Source organism: Cryptomeria japonica, chromosome 7, assembly GCF_030272615.1.
Source record: "Cryptomeria japonica chromosome 7, Sugi_1.0, whole genome shotgun sequence".
NCBI classification, from domain to species: Eukaryota; Viridiplantae; Streptophyta; class Pinopsida; order Cupressales; family Cupressaceae; genus Cryptomeria; species Cryptomeria japonica.
In genome coordinates, this window is record NC_081411.1 from 760,121,671 (window position 1) to 760,140,107 (window position 18,437).

An 18,437-nucleotide genomic window follows, 5' to 3' on the forward strand; every position below is an offset into this window, starting at 1 on the left:
TTAGAATGCAAGTGTGAAAGTTAGGAGGATGTGACATGAGGAGAGAGAATGAGTGGAAGAATATAAAATTGGAGGAAATGATAAGGGTGATTAGGACATGATTAATTAGGATGGATGATAGGATTAGGAAAGGTGATTTGTAGGAATCATATGATTAGCTTAGTTAATTGAAATTAATTAAATAATAGAGGTTTAGAAGAAATAATAATTGAAATGACTTTAGATGAATGGGGAATAATTAATTTTGATAAATTAATTATAGGACTATAGTGATAAGATTAATTAAATTTGATTTAATTAATCTTAGGAGGAAGGGGGTCAACGCAATTAAATAATTAATTATGTGGAAAGGCTTAAATTAATTAAATTAATTTTAGACGTCTACATATACCTTTTCTTCATAACAGACTATTGTAATAGACCACATTTCATTTCCATTTTTATTAATATCTTTTTTTATATTTGAGGCAAGGATGTTACATTTAGAAACAATATTTATAGTAAAAATTGGGTTATTTCTCAATAGATATATACTTTTAACTTTCATTACTATTACATTAATACGTGTTGAAGTCACAGAAAGGACACACAAGAGCAATGATCTATTTGTTACATCAAATAGCCTTTCAAACACAAAAGAGAAGCAATAGAGAGTGTTATTTTCTTAATAATGTAACAAGATTCATATGTAAGATGCATATGAGATATGATAATATACAAGCGAAGCCTTGCTTATAAGGTCAAGATAAATGCTTGGACAACATAGGATTATGAAAAGTGTCATAATCATATCACATGAGTAAAAAAGAGATTAGCAGCCTCAGTGTAAGCTAAAAGTACCCTAAGTAAACTTTGTAAGTGTGAATAAGGTTATTTCCTAGTTAATTCCTTAGTTGGGACCTATTCACATGTTAAGTTAGCTTACATCCTAGGTGTTTTTCTATAAGTTAGTTGTTAATAGGATCATATATTTCATTTACTTCTTGTGTCTTAGGTCATTTAATATATGTTGTAAGTTGTGGTCTCACGTTATATGATTGAAAAACATGTCAACATCTTGTTTAATCATATCAATCACCTTGCGTATATAAGAAAGATTAATGTACACTTTGTAACATATCTAATAGATCTAAATATCAAGCAAGCTCATTTCTTACATGTGCTCTTATGGAAGGTTTCTTTGATTTTGTAGGTGATCTTGTTTATTGAGCTAATATTTAGCTCCTACAAAGTATTTGAGCCATGGCCTTGCAAAACCCTTCTCAAATATGAAGGTAGAGTTATTGTCACATGAGTGATCTTGGTGCTTTTTAGTAAATTTAAGTATGCTCTTCTCTTGGATTATATAATGAGTTGGAGAATCCAAAAAGCTTGAAAAAACATCAGATTTGGGATTTCCTATTTATGGGTTTTCATTGTAGATTCATATTGGAGTATGTTGGATCAAATTTAAGCGTACAATTGAGTTTAGGGAGTTTTAAAAAGTCAGTTTTGACTTTTGTTTTTCCCAAATAAATATTGTGAGGCCAGATCTACAAGGGTTTGAAGTTGGGAGGTGGTTGCCAAAACTGGGAGGTAGTTGAATTTTTGGAGAACTTTGGGCAAGAAAAACCTTGACATTGTGTCTAAAAGGCCCAAAAACTAGAATATTGATTGTGAAATAATGAAAATTGGAGACTTGAAGACTTAGAGTTTTTCTTCATCCTAGTCAGTATATTCATACAAACATAGGGAATTTGTACAATCTGTACTATAGTCATTAGTTATCGACATCACAAGTGACATTGACAAAAAATATCCTACAAAATTGACATATTCCCAACATCATCTGGCATCTACAGACTCCCCTATTTTAATATACATAAATTTGTACCCTTACCCTATAATTTCCTCTTGTGTTGGTAAATATTTAGTGAATGATACAATTTATTAGATTTTTTCTCAAATTTACAATAGCTACTTCTCTCCATGCACTTATTATGGTCACATTAGAAGCGACAAGTGCTAACTCCCCAATTGGGTGGGATGGGTACTCACTCCCACCAAGTGCCACTACCAATTGGTGGCACAATTTTTTCCTACCCCAGGGACATAATTTTGCCTCCCAGGAGCCCTCATAGAGAATTTTTTATGGTTTATAACTTCCTACGATATCAATGCCATTTTTTTGTAAATGAGGTATCGACGAAAATATGGTTCCACATACTTCATAGTGGTGTAGTTCATTTTGCTAGATTTTACATCAGTACATTTTATTGATGTTGAACATCATTATTATAAGAAATAATTAGAAGAGATGAAGAAACTCCTTAAGGAACATAACATATCTTTTCCTTCTCATTCTTATAGTTCACTCTCTTCTTCTTCACAACCTTCATCACCCACACATTCAAGATCAACAAGTATTAATAATAGAGATAATAAAATGAAAGATCATGATCTTGTTGTAATTAATGTTGATTGGTCTATTGGATGGATACTTGACTCTAGTGCTTCAAATCATATGATAAGATCACTAGACCAATACTTACCACTTATACCTTAATGAGTAACTAAGATCTTGATAGCTAATTTAGTGGTTATCTTAATGTTTATATGAATGATGTTGATATAGGTAGTGGAATTTTTTATAATGTTCTTTTTATTTGTGATATTTCCCATAATCTCCTTTGAATTTATCATATAGCTCAGAGTGGAAAGTCCACTGAGTTTACTCTAGATTTAGTGTTCATTTGTGATTTTCATAGTAGACAACTTTTTGCTATGGTTAAGATAGCCATTATAATAAAATCTACACCTTTTCCTTTTTTCTTTCTAATGGTGGATTTTTTAAGGTGGATTCTCTTAGATATAGTGTAAATAGTTCTTCACGGGGCTATGATGTTCATTTTAACCTCATTGTTCATCAACCCATTAATATGATTTCATCATCCCATGCTTCTTCATACTTTAGTTGAGTAGGATACCTTTTGTTTTCTAAATTTGGATTTATTGGATGGCTACATGACAGGTATATCATATTTTTTTTCATTATTCTTCTACAAATTTGGAGGACATGTTTGAGGGGGTATCTCTCTTATTTGGAGATTTCTCTTGTATTTCTATGTATCCTTTGTCTTATTTGATTTGGGTAACACTTAATTTTGTCAAGAAATACTCTGAGGTACTTGATCAATTTTTAGAGACCCACTTTTAGAGTCTTGTTCCCTCTTGCTTCTTAATGGAGATGGAGTTTCTTCAACATCCACTAGTACCGGATCTTTTTCTTCCAAAGGGGATACATGTTTGTAGGAATTGGATTCTCTTTTGTCTTCATATATTCTTTAGTGACTTTGGAGATACTTCATCATGTGGGGACTATGTAGTCTTTATCTTTTCTCTCCTATAGATGGAATTTTGTATTGTATCTTCATGATGGTTGCATTTCTTGGGGTTATTGATGAATCCTCCATACACCACTCATTTCATCACTTGTATATGATTGATTTCTGTATTCTTTCTTTTGGAGAGGAGTTTTTACCGAAGTGGTTTTTCTCCTTTACTTTTTTTTTGATAGGTATTTTGTACATGGGTACCTAAAATGACCTTATAGTCAAGACCCATCATGCATTATCTTTGTATTATTGCATCATTTGTAATGGTTTAAATGTTCCTCCCTAAGATGTGCAGGGGGGTGTTGGTGTGAATAAGGTTATTTCCTAGCTAATTTCTTAATGGGGAGTTATTCAAATGTTAACTTAGGGAGTTATTCAAATGTTAACTTAGGTCCTAGGTGTCTTTCTATAAGTTAGTTAATAGAGTCATGTATCTCATTTAATTTTTGTGTCCTAGGTCATTTAATATTTGTTTTAAGTTTGTGTATCATGTCATTGGATTAAGACACATGTCTTTTTAAATCATATCACTGACCTTTCCTATATAAGCAAGGCTAATTTGTACACTTTCCAACATATCTCATAACTCTTGGGTGTTAAGATAATATTTAGCTCCTACAAACTTAATAACATAGATGTGAATAGGTCTTAGATGAGAACCAATTTGGGAATAACCCTTTTTACACCAATATAAGGGCCTTGATATCTTTTCTAGAACTCTTAGATCTTTTGTATCTTTATCACATGAGTTCTTTAAGTTGTTCAAAGTTATGAGCAAGCAACTCATGATAGTTTGGACTAGTATAATAATTAACTAAATATTTGATCAGTTATAGACTAAGAAATATATTGTAAATTTTTTATAGGCCCATATTTGAATGTTTCAATGTGATTAGTATCATATTTATAGTATTCAACACCACAGTAATCATTATGGAATTCTTTCTCTTTTATCACCATAAGTCCAATAATACATTTTGTTGGGTAATGTGAGATATAACATGTCTCACATGATAGTGAATCTTATTGAAGGTTCACATTATCTCTTCACAAAGAGTTTAAATTTATTTAATATTTATCTAATTTCCTAAAATTATTTGTTTGGGAGCCACTTGTCTATTATTTTGTGCCAGTTTCACCAACCAATTAGTATTGTAGGGCCTATTGGGCAACCACTAATCTTCATTAATTTTTTTTGTAATATTACCAAAAGACAAACCCTTCTCATTTCTAGTTATGATGCATGACAAATCCTTCATGGTACCCATCATCTTGTCTAACTTATTTTAAATAATAAGAGGTTTTTTTGAAGCTCCTCTATCTAGTCGTGAAATTTTACATGATACCTATTTGTGTGTTTTCCTAATTCCCTCATAGCGGTCTTAATATTTATCATAACAGTATAAGATTATCTCAAAATTTGTGGATTCTTGACTTAAAGATAAAATCTTATCTTGGCATCAAATGCACCACAATAGAGGACCATGCATATGATTTATTTGGTCTCATGTTGGGAACTACCTTTCTCATGGTCATGATAATTTTTTTATTAAAGTATAATTTTCCATTCACTCCTAACCTGATCATTGTCATTTCATGTACAACAAAATTCATATCAATAATATCCCTCTACTTTAGTTTGAACACTCACAAATTCTTGCCAAGAATAAATTATGTTGTTTGGAAGGTTATTGTACCACTATCTTTTCATCTTCTCCAAATAATGTATAAAAAACTTCATCATCACATCCTTTTTATTAATTTCATATTCATCAACATTCATAAAAGTGTCTTACATGTTCCTCTCCTATGACTACATTGCTACCCTAAAATTTGGTATCTTTTCCCTTATCTTGTTTAGAATTATGTTGGGTGATCTAGGATTTTGAATAAATCTTATTCTATATATTTTCATTCCAAAGATTGCCTAGTTGGTAAGAATATCTAAGTTTGTATTTGGAATTGATGTATTACATTAGGAGTGTTATCCAATTATTGGTTATGTTATTGATGTGGCAATGGTTAATTAGGTATAAGTAGAACATGCTTATATTTTTTGGAGGGTAAGTTGGGGTCTATAGTTGAGCTTGTTGTCCCTTTATCTATTCTTAGAGTTCTCATTTCCTATGCCTAAGTTGATTAATCAAATCCAACTCTTGATCAATAGCGTTTTCTCTATTATTACTATTTGAATGTGTTGGTTCATTGGCATCACAAAATGTAGTATTGTGTTCAATTTTATTTATATTTGAAAGGGTAGGGGATGTGGGGTGATATCTGGAACAAGAGGGTTTTCATATTATGATCTCACACACCAATATTCTTGTCATGTACATTATGAGATCTATCCTTATTACTCATACTAATAAGCATGCCATTTATTTTCACATTATATTATGGCTTATGAATTTTCTTGAGTTATGATCATATCATCAATTGACCCATTTTATATAATTGCTCTCTTTAACCAACAAATACATTATTTATACTAGATGTACCTACAACATGTTCTTGAGAAGAAAGCCTAGTAGGCTTACCAATATTTTTTTTTTCAAGTAGCCTGTTGTTTCCTTGTATGAGTTGAAGTATCTTCTTATCCTTGTGGATATCTAGATTATCGTCTTCTTCTCATCTTTGTTTTTTAGCTAAAATATGATTTTAGGATTGACTAAATAAAGTCACCTATGTGAAGAAAATGTGAATGCAAATATGAAAGATTGAAATAACACTAACAATCTAAGCAATCACAAATTAATTAGATACTCACGATTAGGATGCTAAAAAGGAATAAACAAAGCATAATTAACAAAAGCAAATAAAGATGCAAACTCCATTTTGTTCCTTTGATTTGATTATTCCTCGGTTTGATGTGTGCTCGATTTTGTGCTTCCAAGGATACTAGATACACTCCATTATCATGGGAAAATGCAGGATATTAAACTAAAATGGATGCAATGGTGGTGGGATGTGAGAATGTAAACTAGCATGATAACGATGCGAATGCAAAAAAAGTGGATAGCTAAAATGAAATTATAATGGTATGAGAATATGAAAAGTGTATGAAATTCATAGAAATGGGAGGGATTAAATAGAATTTGGAATGGAGAGGATGGGCTTGAAAAAGAGACAGTGGCTGAGCCAGGGGAGACAAGTGTCTTTGGAAAATACAAGTGTCAAAGAGAGGAGTTGGACACATGTCTATTTGGGAAATAACCACCCAAATAACAAATATTATTTTCTAAATATTTTTAATATAAGGAATGTGTACACACATGTGACGGGGAGGTTAGAAAGGATAGGGTTGATTAGAACCCAAGGGTTAGGTTAGAAGAAGGGTTGGGTGAGGGTTTAGGTTAGGAGACATGTGGGGAAATAGGATTAATTAATTTAATTAATTAATTCTATAATTGGAGGAAAAGGAAGAAAGTGAATTAAATAATCAAATCATGTATTTGATGTATTTAATAGAAGAAGAGGGCTCATTTAATTAATTAAATGATTGATGGTTATCAAATAATTAATTAAGAGGGACTATAGCGTAATTAATAAAATTAATTAACTGGAAGGAGGGAACGCCAATTAATTAAATAATGTGTAGTTATTTAATTAAAAGCATTCGGGATAGCTAAATTCAATTAATTAGATTAATCAAATTTATGTGTCTACATCACCAATCTTCATTTTTGTAAAGAAAGTATTCCTTAGTAGGGATATGATAAGTATAATAATAGAATAAATATTTGAAATCTTCAATAGGTCCCAAAAAAAGAGGAAATTTACTAGCTATAAAAATGAAGTTCAATAAACTTACAATATCAATCTATCTTCAAGGAAAAGGACTTCTATTCATGAAGATAGAATAGGTACTCATGAAAATAATATGGATGGTTAAAGTCCAATATATGGGAGTGACTACTCTCTCTTTCACTTCAGGGTCAACTAAACCTAGGAGGTTGATCCTATATGTATCCTTGATTGGATAATTATACAAATAATTTGATAAAATAATTCAACCAGTAGTTATACTTAGTGTATGATAGCTCCCAAGGTTTGTCATTAATTCTATGACTTATTAGTTGCATACAAAACCTCTCATTATGCTAACAACAATATCCTTGCATATATTTCTTATAATAAAAAAAATACAATATATGTACATCCATGACACGATTCTCTAAAATATTAAGTATTAAAGTTAATATGAGATACTCCCTAGACTAGATCATTGAAACATGAAACCATTCAATTTAAATTAACCTACTTCCTAAATCACTTATAATGATAAATGTGTTTGATGATTGACATCCAAGATTGATTAATAATCTAATGGGTAACAAAGTCCCAACTTGCATGAAGGAAGAGTGAACACATAAAATCACAACTAAACCTAAATTTGTACATGCATACAAATCAAATATGCCATGTCATATAATTGAACATACAAAATAAGGAGCATTGCAAAAGAGTTGCAATAGTTTGAAATATCATCGCACATCTATAAAACCATTGTTATATTTATGCCATTACATGTGGAAAGAGGAAATCTACAACTAGGTTCAAAGATTAAAAAAAAATTAGAGTACCATGGAGACATTAGTTAAACATATTTTCCTACTTGAAACCTGTCAAATGATTTTAAGCATTGTTATTGTCAACTTAAAATTTGCACTTATAGAATTTGGAACCTTAGACTACTCTTAGGCACTAATATACATGAATTATACCTTGAAAATTCTTCCTACCATTCAAAGAGTGACCTAATGCCATATGTAGGCCTACAACAACTAGGTTTTTGTTTATGGCATTGAAGAGATCATATTCACATGGACTTGTATGTAGGTGCATGTATATATATACATACATACATATATATACATATATATATATATATATATATATATATATATATATATATATATGTATATGTATATGTATATATATCTATATGTATATGTATATATGTATATGTATATATATATATATATATATGTATATATGTATATATGTATATGTATATATATACATATATACATATATATATGTATGTATGTATATATACATATATATGTATATGTGTATATATATATATATATACATCTACATATACATATATATATATATATATATATATCTATATATATACATATATATATGTATATATGTATATGTACACACACACACACACACACATATATATATATGTGTGTGTGTGTGTGTATATACATGCACCTACATACAAGTCCATGTGAATATGATCTCTTCAATGCCATAAACAAAAACCTAGTTGTTGTAGGCCTACATATGGCATTAGGTCACTCTTTGAATGGTAGGAAGAATTTTCAAGGTATAATTCATGTATATTAGTGCCTAAGAGTAGTCTAAGGTTCCAAATTCTATAAGTGCAAATTTTAAGTTGACAATAACAATGCTTAAAATCATTTGACAGGTTTCAAGTAGGAAAATATGTTTAACATAACATTCATTTTTGGTAACTAGAGTCTCTAGTTTGAGTAGTAGGGGTCTACAACATCTCATTATTGAAATGTTTTGTAAATGGTAAAAAAAAATTAGAGATATTAAATTATAAGTCAATAAAAATTAATAATCAAGGGAGTAAAAGATGCTAGAGTGGATCAAGAGTTTTGGATTGGGATGAAGATATGTTATAGGAATATAGGAGAGAAAAGAAAAAGGTGAAGTGTGGGAGTGAGAAAGGGAACAAAGGGATAACGGTAGAAAAATATTGAAACTTTGATAGGGAAGACCATGTGGGGGTTTGGAGAGAGTTAGAAAAAGGAAAAACAGTAATCAAGGTAACAGAAATATTGAAAACTTGCCCATAACTAAAAATGGACTCAAAATCTCCGCACTTCAAATTTTTTGAATTCTTTTGTAACTTAGGCGCATGAAAAAACATGAAGGGATGTAAAATATAATATTTGAGAAAAAGGTTTTTGTGGGACCCATTGAAATAATGATCTAAATGGGTATAAATGATAGGAAAGGTAGGTAAAAGGCTAAAAATAGGGACATATGACTACGTATTACAATTTTAAGACATACAAAATATATTTCTAATAAGACCTTATGATATGGATACATCTAGGGTTTATGATTCATGTGATTATTTTTCTACCACTAATGATGGTGGTGTTTCATCCTTATCACTTAATGATTTATCTAATGAGGATATCTATGATGCTTGTTTGATTGATAGTGGTGCTTTTCATTTTTTTATTACAAGATGATGTAACAAATTATTATGCTTCTCACCAATAAATTATAGTGATACACGTATTTAAAATGCTTATATCTCTCATACACGTTTAACATTCTTAGATCTATATATATACACAATTTTCATTGATTCAAGGGTTGGTCACTATGTGTAGTTAGAGAAAAGTGGAGTATCTATATTTCTAGGGTTTCTAAAATTGTTAGTATGTCTTACATTATAACTTTTCACTCAAAACTTGTAGACAGGTATATACAAAAGTTGATATTTGTAACCCTATGCCTCCTTGATCAATTGTAGACATTTTAAAAGGCTTTAAGTAGTACGATATAATAGGTTATTTGTTATTTTTAACTTTTTATTCACAAAATTTTATCATGTAATTAAAATAGAGATTGGGAAAGTGTTGTAGCACTTCAAATAAAGACAAAATAGTTTTTTTTATTGATCTTTTATGTGTCACAAATAAATGTTTATGAATTTGATGAAGGATCTTTAAGTAGATATGATTGCAAATTATCATACCTTCATTGAAACTTATTGTTTGTTGTTTTTATGGTTGTATATCTCTATGACCCAATAATGTACTAGTCTTTAAGACTCGTAATTTCCAATACATTAAAATTATTCACTAATAGAAAGTAAGAACTTGATAGTATATGTTGTTTATGATTCAATGGCATAAATGTTAGGATTTAGGTGTCATCGACCTTGTAAATCCTTTAATTTATTATTTTCCTAATGTTATTTGTAATTTACCCATAAGAGGTTAATCCATTTAACCAACGGTGGTGAAAGAGACAATGTAAAGGCAAAGTTACTTTTATTGTTTGTCCTCAAGGAAAAGGACAAAATAACTAGGTGACCCCTCCTGAAATATTCTATTTTGAGGTGCTTGGACACTTATCAGGACTTGTAAGAGAATATATGACAGTTTATGACAGTCATTATTGCTATGACAACATCTATGTCAATATATGGGTGCACAGGCATGAGAGATGCCTTATGACAGTTGTAAGAGCATCTATAAGAGGCTATTTTGGGAGGTGGGTGTGAACTTTTCCAGGTGGCTTTTCTTCCTATTATTTGGTGATACCGTAGTGGTATTCATCCTCACCAACTCCTATAAATTGGTGCCTTGAACTAGTGTTCTTCATTAAGTCTTGTTAGTTTGTAGGATAATGAAGTGTTGTCAGGTTTTATAGAGGTCTACAAAGAAGTGTATTGTTGTTGTATTCTTCATTGGATTAGTAATATATTTGGCTCTCTTTCTATAGTGGTTTTTTTTTCCCAAAAGATTTTCTCCACATAAATTTGGTGTTTCACGTTCAATAGTTTTTCTTGTTCTTGTTTTGATTCTATAATCATTGTTTAATGGTTAATCTTTAGCTTCATATTTGCAATAACTCTGAGTTTAAATTCATAATGCAAGCTTTCTTCACCTTGTTTTACAACAATAAATCAAGGAAATTTTAAGTAAAACCTAGCTATTATACCTGTAGACACCTAAAATTGTCATGTCTAATTAAATAAATATTTTATTTATTTAATTATTTGAACCTAATTCTTCTATTAATTAAATAAATCCTTATTTATTTAATTAATTCATTTATCCTCTTCTAGCCTTATTTGTCATTTAAATAAATACATTTATTTATTTAAATTATCCTTTTCTTAAATTAAATAAATATCTTATTTATTTAATTGATCCCATTTCTTCTATTAATTAAATAAATCTTTATTTATTTAATTAATTCATTAGCCTTTTCTACCTATGACACATGTCATTCATCTCTTAATTCATACACTACCTACCCCTTTCATTATTTTCTTATTTCTTTTACCCACCCTCTAATCATAGCCGACCTCTTTTACACCTCTCAATCTTATCCCTCCATTTCTTATAGTGTCTTCTATATAAGGAGATGCTTCCTTTATTATCAAACCCTCACTATGCATTCAGCGCCGACTACGTTTTCGAACTTGCATATGCAATCAAGCCTACTTGCAACCACATTTCCATTCTTTGTTGAGCTCTTGTGCACATATAAAATCTGAGAGCAAATATATCAAGCAAGATCAATGGAGATAGGAAGAATGGAGATCCAAACCCTATTGGACATGTCCAAACCCTATTGGACATGTGATGGTATAATCTTTGTGATTTCATTTGATTTGCATTGTCTTAGGTAATCTTCATATGTTATGGTGGATCTTTGTTGTTGTTAGGCTAGGGTTTTGTGGTTGAATTCATTTAGTCTTTCATCATTATTGTTTATCCATTTTCACCATATACAATACCTTTTAGAGAGCCATGTTTAGTATATCCACATTTTTCCAATATATGTGAAGTTACACATGAAACTATCTCAAGGAATTGCAACACTACTCTTTCTTCAAATGTATGTACAAAAATATTATCAACTATACATATGTTTGTTGTAACTAGTTAATATTAACCTACTGACAATTATAGAGGATACATTTATATTTGGGTATAGTTGTTGTGGTGGTGTTTTTTGTTCATTTTGTTTGATCTAAATGTATATTAAGGTATACCTCTAGGAACACCCTCTCTAGTTTAAGTTGAGCCCAAAGTGATGGAGAGCTTACCCATTCTCAAAGTAGGTCATTACTCATCCTCAACATGTTGATGAGCATTTATTTCAAACTCTTGAAGACACCCCTAGCCCTAATAGTGTAACAAGTATGTTCTAAAATTGTAGACCTATAATTTTGGGACCTGAAATATTAGCACTTTTACCAAGGATACAATTCAGGGGATTATTTCAAAAACCTCAACTCACAATAAGGAATTAGTTCTTTCCTAGCATTTGAGGTTATAACTACTTAAAAAATATTTTTTCCTCTTCTAATTGAAGACTAACAATTGCACTTAAGTCAAATTGATAAATTAGTAAGTAAATCAAAATGGCTTGAGATGCAGAGGAGACATCATCTCTATTACTACTAAGAAGAAGCTTTAGCTTCAGCTAACCCTTGAAGACATCCGTCATTACAAGCTTTGAATAATGGTACACCATTTAGAACTACCTATCATTTTTCAAAGGTTATTCAATACGTAGAAAATGATATATTTTTTATTCAAGAAATTAGCATGAGTTATCTAGACAAAGAAACCTACGAATATAGCCAATATGCTCTTCTTCTCAAGATGCCACGTAGACAAGAAGTCGAATAGGAGGTGGTGTATCACATTGAACGTCAACTTCAACTTATAAAGTCAAATTGGGCTGCAAGAAAGTCAACTTGCCATCTTGATAATCTAAACACAATCTTAGTGAGTAGAGAGGAAGATCTTCATTAAAAGGATGAATAATCAAGAATTTCAAGATTATTAATACAAAATAATATGATTTGCATGCTCACAACGTGCAACAACCTGTGGAATTCGTTTAGTTACCTCAATAAGACAATGCGTAATGTGAAGATATGATAGTCCACGTGGATGAAATTGCTACCAGATCAAGTAGTGTTCATGGTCAAAAGTAAAATATCACATCATGTAGATGATAAATTAGAAATAACAATCTAACAAATAAAATGAATTTTTAAATACAATAGTGAGTAGTGTAGAAGAAAGAGATGTCAATATCAAATAAACATGAAGTTCCAAAAGGAGAAAATATAAATGATGAGGTATAATTAGTTTAAACCTTTCCATTTAAATACAATATGAATATAGAGGAAAATGCATGCATGTGTGAGTAGTAAATTTGATCAAACCTTGAATCTAACTGTATAGAATATGTGTATGCATATTATGTAAATGATGAACAAAAAATTAGTTTCTTGTTTGATGACTTGCTCTTTTTTATCCCTAATTTTGACATTGAAGCTACTAGTATTTGTTCACATAAGGATGATGTAGATGTGATTATACTGGATAATAAAATTGTAGAGACAAAGAGTATTGTAGTCAATGATTTTTAGTTTGAAGACCCTGAAAACCTAATATGATATTAAACATAAGTTATGGTGGAGCTAAACCTTATTCAAATCTACAAAGAAGGACATATAATCAAAATTATTAGATGTAAAATTCTAATGTAAAAGAAAGTCCTATATGATGTAATAGAGTCAACTTCACATTTTCAAAATAACCTTAGTTATTATTGACTTGATATTGATTATGCTACTCTATTAAATAATAAAAATAATTTGGTGCTTAACTAGAATCTTGATAAATATATGTTGTGATAGACATTACTAATTGATTCACCAGCTTGTCAATATCAAGTGTGTAATGCCAAACAAATGCCTTTTAATCTATAAAATAAAAAATTGATGCTTTGGGTCACTTTTGTGGTCCTACATGCTAAATCTTTGCGAGTGTGGAACTAAACCTACCCACAAATTTGAAGTCATGTTCATATATTTTAACTTAATTAATTTATATATCTATTATAACTATTGACTAGTTGGAATATTGAGAAGGGGGGGGGGGGTTGAATCAATATTCTCTGAATCTTAAAACAATCTTATTATTACTTTACATATACACTTCAATAGAATGAAATGGAAAGGGACGAGTGATTAAATGAACAACAAAAATAGAGATATCATCCACATCAACATACACAAGAGAACAACAATTTTTTGCATAGAAACCCATTAGGGAAAAACTATGGAGAGGGTTAACTCTAAATATAATATAACTAGTTATAGAATATTACAAGTGCTCACTGCAAGGCTCATTGCCTGAGGCTCACTACCAAAGGCTCACTGCCAAGAGGGCTTACTGCCCAAAAGAGAACAAACAAAAATGAACTGTTAAAGTTGCATCTTACATATGCATGAAATATAGTTCTAATTAAGCTCAGCAGACAAATTTCTCACACTTCATTCGCACTTCAACTATCTGCTTCAATCACATATGATCACTATGTCACAGTTTTATCTATGTGTTTCTAAGTTCCTCTTATTTATTTTTATATCTCTTCTTACTTCTTCATAGGAATGCATCACATATATATACTAATTCAGATCTCAAGTCAGCCATACATGCCTTATAAAGAAAAATACCTTACACGCTATTACAATATACTTCATACGTTTCATTTACACAAGTTGGCCAAGGATATAACAAATGCTAATGCCAACTAGGAAACAAATGCTAATGCCAACTAGGATACACACGTTACCCACAATATTTAACCATGTCCCAAAATCACAAGATCAGAAACAATCAATTAAAGAAATGCGGATGTCAAAACCAATTGTTCTATTCTAGAGAAATAGAGCAACTGTGAGACCCAACTTCTAAACCATGTACCTCATCTTCTAGAGATCTAAAACATGTACAATATATAATACAAGTACGTATGCCTGATATACATGAGTGTACTACCCTAACTGCATAACCAAATTTGCAATTGCGAAACAATGCAGAGCAAAATATGATGGACAAAATCACCCAAAATACCGAAGCAACAACAAAACAAGTCAAGAAAACTATGTTGAAATCAATGACAACCAGTAGCCAACACAACATTCTCCTTCATCAATGACAAAACTCCAAAAATCCCCCCCTTTGTCATTGATGGCAACATGTAAAAAAAAAGAAACTAGCATACAAGGCATTAACTATTCTACCATTTCTCCTCCTTGTTGCTTACACTTCAATATTCTAAAAACTTCACATCTCTACATATTCTCTCCTTTCTTCACATTTCTACATTCTCTCCCCCTTTGCCATACATCTCATCTTGTCATTCTCTTCCCCTTTGCCATACATCTCATCCTGTCATTCTCTCCCCCTTTGCCATCCAGGACAAAGGGTATCAAAAAAAGATACCTATACACATCTTCTCCTTAATAGAAATGTACAAAAATGGAAGTCTCAGTTACATTTTTGTGAAAAGATCTCCTTGTACTTTTCTTTGAGTTCTAGGAGAGAAGAGTTCCAAGAGCTGATAGTGGATGTCAATACTATGTATTAACAATTGCACTACATGAGCAGCTCAATGCCACTAATCAAGCCATTCGGGACAAGTTGTTGGAATCAATGAACACTGAGAGGGGGGGTGGTGAATCATTTTTCTGCAATTAATACCTTTCTTAACCTGAATCTTAAACCACCAGATGCAAATGAATAAAAGAAAAGTGTAGAAACTGAATGCAAACAAACACAAAACCATAACATCTTAATTTTTATGTGGAAACCCGGAAAGGGAAAAATCACAGTGGGGTTGAGACCTACAATATTATAATATTGTGATCAGGAGTATAATAATATTACAAGAGGGGAATGCACATGCATTTAGGCACAATGCCTAGAGCTCACTACTCAATTACAAAAGAGGGCTACAACCCGGAGGAAGGCTCACTTCCTTACAAGAGATTACAAATAACAACAAGAATGTCTGAACTAATGGATAGCATCTAATAATACCAAAATGCAGTTCTGGTTAAGCACAATTGGTCTTCTTCCATCGTTCTGTCAAACTGCTATGTTTAGCTCTGCTCTGTCAATTATCAAAGTACCAATCCAAAGATAGCACACATGAAACTGCACACCAACACTCATACAATCTTTGCACACTCACGTCTATATATAAAATGTTCAAATGAATCGGTCTTATATATCCACACCACCAGATTAAATCAATTCCATGTTGGCCTGAAAAACTGCATAACACACAACATGAAACATGTAACAATAAGTCAGCTCAATCTAATTACCAATCCATATGCGGACCTAAACAAATTGTTAAATTTTTTCACACATGTCATCTCAATCAGTTCAAACTCAAAACCAATCATCAAAATCATCCCAAAGATTCTGCATAACACGTTACATCAAAATAACTATGTTCTTCCTGAATTACCAGATATTGGATCTCCAATCTTGCACGATAATTAATACCGGGGGCTAGGATTGCAAGATAAGCTATCATGAACATCTAACCACCTAACTATTGCACTGCAACCAAAACTATACGACCAAAATTAAGATCTTCTCAATGTACTCATACTCTATCGCATACTGTATTCCACCTTCCAAACTCAAGCAGAATGAATATCAAAACTTCTCAAACTTCCGGTAGAACACTTTTACATATACCAGATAGAATTTCTAAGTTGAGTTGCCATCAATGACAACCTCAAAACATTCCTCATGCAAAAATCTCTACCAGTACGATATATCTTGCCAACACAAGCAAGTTCAATTATGCCTTCTCTACATCTTCTAGTAGATGAGTAAAATAATCCATTATAGTTTCAACATTCTCTTTAATAGTCCAAAAATTTCTTGCAAAAATCATCTATCTATCTCTGTACCGGGGATAATTCAAACTGTAAAGAGTTAATCTTATTCCTTGATGAACCATCCTTATCTTTGAAAATATTGAAAGATTCAGCTAAACTGTTCATCTCAAACTCAAGGGAGTCAATCTATGCTTTGTGATTTGTTGTGGCAGCAAGCCACCTGATACAATACTTGTAAACACTGGCAACTACACCCATGAAATTCCTCATGTCCTTTATGCGGTCAATCAATTTCTTTTGTGCAACAACGCATTTTTCTCATGGCTCTATGCACTTCATCCTTAAGATCTCATTTTCCTTTTTCAGAGGCTTTAAGAGCTAATTGCTCACTCATTTGTTCAAACAAATCTTCAAGGAGAATTTTTTTAATAGAATCAAGAACAATATCATTCCAAAGCAAGTAAATGGTCAAAGCTTCTTCAATACTGTCCTTGTCATACAATAGTTGTGATAACCATGCATCTCCAATTTTCTTAATTCCACCAGGTTCCCCACACACCTTCAATACTTTAACAACTTCAAAAGGATCTCCATCAGAAGAATCAGAGGGTTCCTTCTGCATTACTTCTTCTACTACATCTATTTCCTTCTTCTTAATATTGACTTCAACAGTCTCAATATCATCAATACTAATGATTTCAACCTTTTCTTTTATGTCTGACTTCGTCTTCCTAAAGACTGAAGAAGAAGTCTCAGTTGATTTTGTGCTTCTCTTCTTGCTAGAGGAGGATCCTTTTGGGGCCACCTGTTCAATAACACCTAAACAACCAAGTTCTTCATAAGTCCCAAACTTATCTTTAGTGAGATCTACCTGAAGCCTAAGAAGTTCATCTACGTACATCACACATTCTTCATCTGTAATTTCATATACAAATCCTAATAACTGGACCTTTTGAGGCAACACAAATTCAATGAAACAATGATTAGTATCTACCAAGAAAGTAATAGTATATCTGTACTTCTCAACACATCTTTTCAGGATCCTATATCTCAAAATTAAGCTCTTCGGGAGTTCATAAAAATATTTTTTGCACACCCTGTCTTTGTGTTAGGATAACCAGTGGACAACTGAGAGGGGGGGTGAATCAGTTGTCAACAGATTATGTGAATTAAAGCACTTAAAACCTTTTACCAGAATAACTAATAAAGCATTAAAGCATAATTGAAAATCAAAGAATCAATACCATGCAACCATAACACATAACACCATGATTTGTACGTGGAAAACCCAGTAAAGGGAAAAACCACGATGGGAAACCCTACCCACAGTCAGATGATACTTTTGCACAAAGTATATGATTACAATAAGGGCCTGCACATGTAGGAAGGCACACTACCTAGAGTGCACTGCTCATCACAATGGAGTCTCACTGACTACAGAAGAGGCCAACCACCTCAAAATGTTTGGACAACAATTCGGAAAGAAGAACTGCCTGTGATAGCATCAAACATACCAGATTATAGTTCTGGTTAAGCTCAATACTACTAGAGTATTCAGGTATTTACTTGATTAATTAAACATTATTTGTTTAATT